General features: G+C 30.9%; 1 pseudogene; it reads left to right on the top strand.

Annotated features, from left to right (window-relative positions):
• Nucleotides 1-797: 797 nt before the first annotated feature.
• Nucleotides 798-1,538, top strand: LOC116344933 (annotated as a pseudogene).
• Nucleotides 1,539-3,359: the final 1,821 nt, after the last annotated feature.

Below are 3,359 nucleotides of genomic sequence, written 5' to 3'. Positions count from 1 at the left end.
GTACCGTCTGTTTGGATATTCATCACAAACTGTAAATATTTGAAATAAAAAAAACAATTAGACCAAATTCAATAATAATACGATTTTAGAGTTATTTTACTAAAACCATTATAGTAATTTATTTGGATAAAAATCCAGAAAAATATTGCTGAATTTAATTCAACAAAAGTTAAAACAATTATTTCGAATTGTTAAAACGGATAAAATGCGTTCACTCGATTCAGCATAATATCGATGGTAAAGATATTCGATCAAAACCTTTAAACGCCTAAAGGTATGCTTTTACAAAAAAAAATTGTAAAAAGCACCTGCTGAATGTGGTCCCCAAAAACACACACATGCGAGTACGCCGATGAACAATTCGTACGAAAGTACTTACCATAAATTGTTCCAATGGGGTCGTGAAATTGAATTTGAATGGATTTTGGATGCAAAAATGCTCAAAATAAACAGACCGTATCCCACGCACCTTGAAAATATCAATTGTTGTACAAAAATTACAACACACTTGCTCCGTTTGTTGTGTGGCACAAAGTGAGGTTACAATACCCTCACAAAAAACACTATCAATACGGCGACAAATTCCCTTTTTTATAAATATATCACGAATGTCGTGTTTATTTTTTATAGAATTCACTTAAATTGGCACTTAATTTTGATGAAAACACTTAGTTTATTTTTAAATTGTGCTTTGAAATATTTTTATTTGCAAAAAATATACGAAACGATATGACTATGCGTCGCTTAAACTGAGCTGTCAAACTCTCTCTCTCCTATCAAACAATATAATATAAGCTATGGTTCTGGAGATGGAATATTACAATATTCTTGGTGTTAAACCAGATGCATCACCTGAAGAACTAAAAAAAGCATATCGTAGACTTGCCCTTCAATGTCACCCAGATAAAAACCCAAACGAGGGAGAGAAATTTAAACAAATTTCCAATGCCTATGAAATTCTCATTGATGCTCAAAAGCGTAAGATTTATGATGAAGGCGGTGAATATGCAATCAAATGAGGTAACAAAAATGTTGATAGTTTTTTTAAATCAATGGATATTTTCGACATGTTCTTTAATGGAACCTTCTCAACGCAACCAAACAAAAATCGTAGTAAAGATACGATTCATCATTTAAAAGTAACATTGGATGAATTATACAATGGATCTGTTCGAAAATTAGCCTTTCAAAAAAGCATAATATGTTGCAAATGTAATGGACGTGGCTGTAGCTCAATATACAAATGTTGTTATTGTGATGGTAAAGGTTTTTACCTCAATATTGACATGCTTGGAACAGGAATCATACGACAAATAAAAAAAAATTGTGGTTATTGTAATGGACAAGGTGAAATATTTCCAACTAAAGATCTCTGTAAGAAATGTAATGGTAAGAAAACGATCATTAATACCAAAATTTTTGAGGTACACATTGAAAAAGGTATGGAAGATGGACATAAAATTATATTCAGCGGTGTAGGTAATCAAGAGCCGAACTTAACACCAGGTGACATTGTCGTTGTTCTGGAGGAAATTTAGCATGCCGTATTCAAAAGAACGGCACAAGATTTGATAATGTCTATGTCACTACAATTAGTTGAATCGCTATGTGGATTCCAAAAGGTAATCAAAACATTAGATAACCGGCATTTGGTTGTAACCAATCTACCAGGTGAGATCGTAAAACACGATTCATTCAAATTAATTTCTGGTGAGGGTATGCAATTTTATAAAAATTCATTTAAAAAAGGAAACCTTATTATTCATTTCCAAGTTGTATATCCTGAAAGAATATCACAAACCACTGTTACTGAATTGCAAAAGATCCTACCACCGCCATCACGAACTGATATACCAATTTGTGCTAAAAAATGTAATATGGTTTATTTTGATCCCAAACTAGATATATAAGAAGTCCGTATTATACTTATTTACAAAGGCCACAAAGTTTTTAAAAGATGTATATTTAACAAGCTAAATTAGTTTTAAATAAATGATGAAAGTAAAATTACCTATTAGGTTCATAAATGATTGATATTTGGTAAGAAAATGTTGTTTTTGATAGAAGTTCTCTTTTTCTTTTTCTTTTAATTATATTCGGTCCTACTTGCCTTTTTTTTGTTTTTGTTCATGTGCTTACTTGCATTTTGCATTGCGTAACACCGAATACGTTAGTGCATACCATCAGTTTGTTGTGTCTGTGATTTTTAAAATAAACTTTTATTCAAGTCTGGGAAACGAAGCGATATCAATAAAATTGAGTCTTTAAAACAAAATCATAATTTTCATTTGAGTATTGTTCAGCATACCATTGAAACGTGTAAGTACGGAAAAAATTCAATTAAAAGCTCAATAAATTTAATTGCTTAAAAATATATATCTTTTTGTTAGTTTTTTTTTCATTATCTTTGCAGTATGCCTACTAATAACCACGTCATCCTGAATCGCTTCCGCCTGGAGGCCAAGATTAGGTTTACTAAATTCATTGCAATCACTCTGGGTTCTTTATCAGCAAAGGTTGAGTTCTACGATTTATTTATTGATTCGAACGATACAGCACCTCTACTTGAAGAGTTCACCCGCAGCCGGTTGGATTTGTGCTTTGTTCTTAGCATGCATACTAGGAATAACCTTGCCTCTATAATGAATAGATTTGAATTTGACACATTGATTTTAGAATGTCATCAGCTTTCAATGATAACCTACACAAAAACTGTAAGATCCGTAACTCTTTTTTCTCTTAGTATGACATTTTTCTCATCCCCTCATAACTTTTATTTCTAGCTGATGAATATGTCTGAATTTATGCGAAACTAGATATTATCTTAGTGTAATGACTCTATAAAACGTAAGAGACCAAAGATAGTCGTTTGTTTTCATTTGAATATACATATATTTTTCAATAAAACATCAATAATAATATATACTATTTTTGTATTTATTTTTTCGGAAAAATGTTTTTGTAATTTATAGCTATTTTAAAATAAAGAGTCTTACGGGAGTAAGACGAACTTTTCCGCACGGTGGTAGTTGCGTATTTTATTAAGAAAGTTCAAAATAATATTTGCTCGATTCTTCAAGTCTTTCAAGCGGCGTAAAGTTCGAGACCAAAAAATATTTTTCAACTTTGGCAACGAAATATTCTTTAATTTAATAGCAGAAGTAGCCAAGAAAAGATTTTTCACACTTTCATGATGAACCCATTTGTACGACATTTAAAAGTATTCTATTTTCTAACAAAACACTATAAAAAATATGTCTGACGTCAATTTTGCCATAAAAAATATTTTTGAAACACTTTTCATAACTAAAGTCACAAAAAATTTGGATTTTTGTATGGGAGCCATGACTGTATGCTAC

Source organism: Contarinia nasturtii, unplaced genomic scaffold (assembly GCF_009176525.2).
Source record: "Contarinia nasturtii isolate CC-2019 unplaced genomic scaffold, AAFC_CNas_1.1 Cnas_scaffold_1194, whole genome shotgun sequence".
NCBI classification, from domain to species: Eukaryota; Metazoa; Arthropoda; class Insecta; order Diptera; family Cecidomyiidae; genus Contarinia; species Contarinia nasturtii.
Note: the sequence above shows the minus strand (reverse complement) of the source record. Positions and strands in the feature narration are given on the sequence as shown.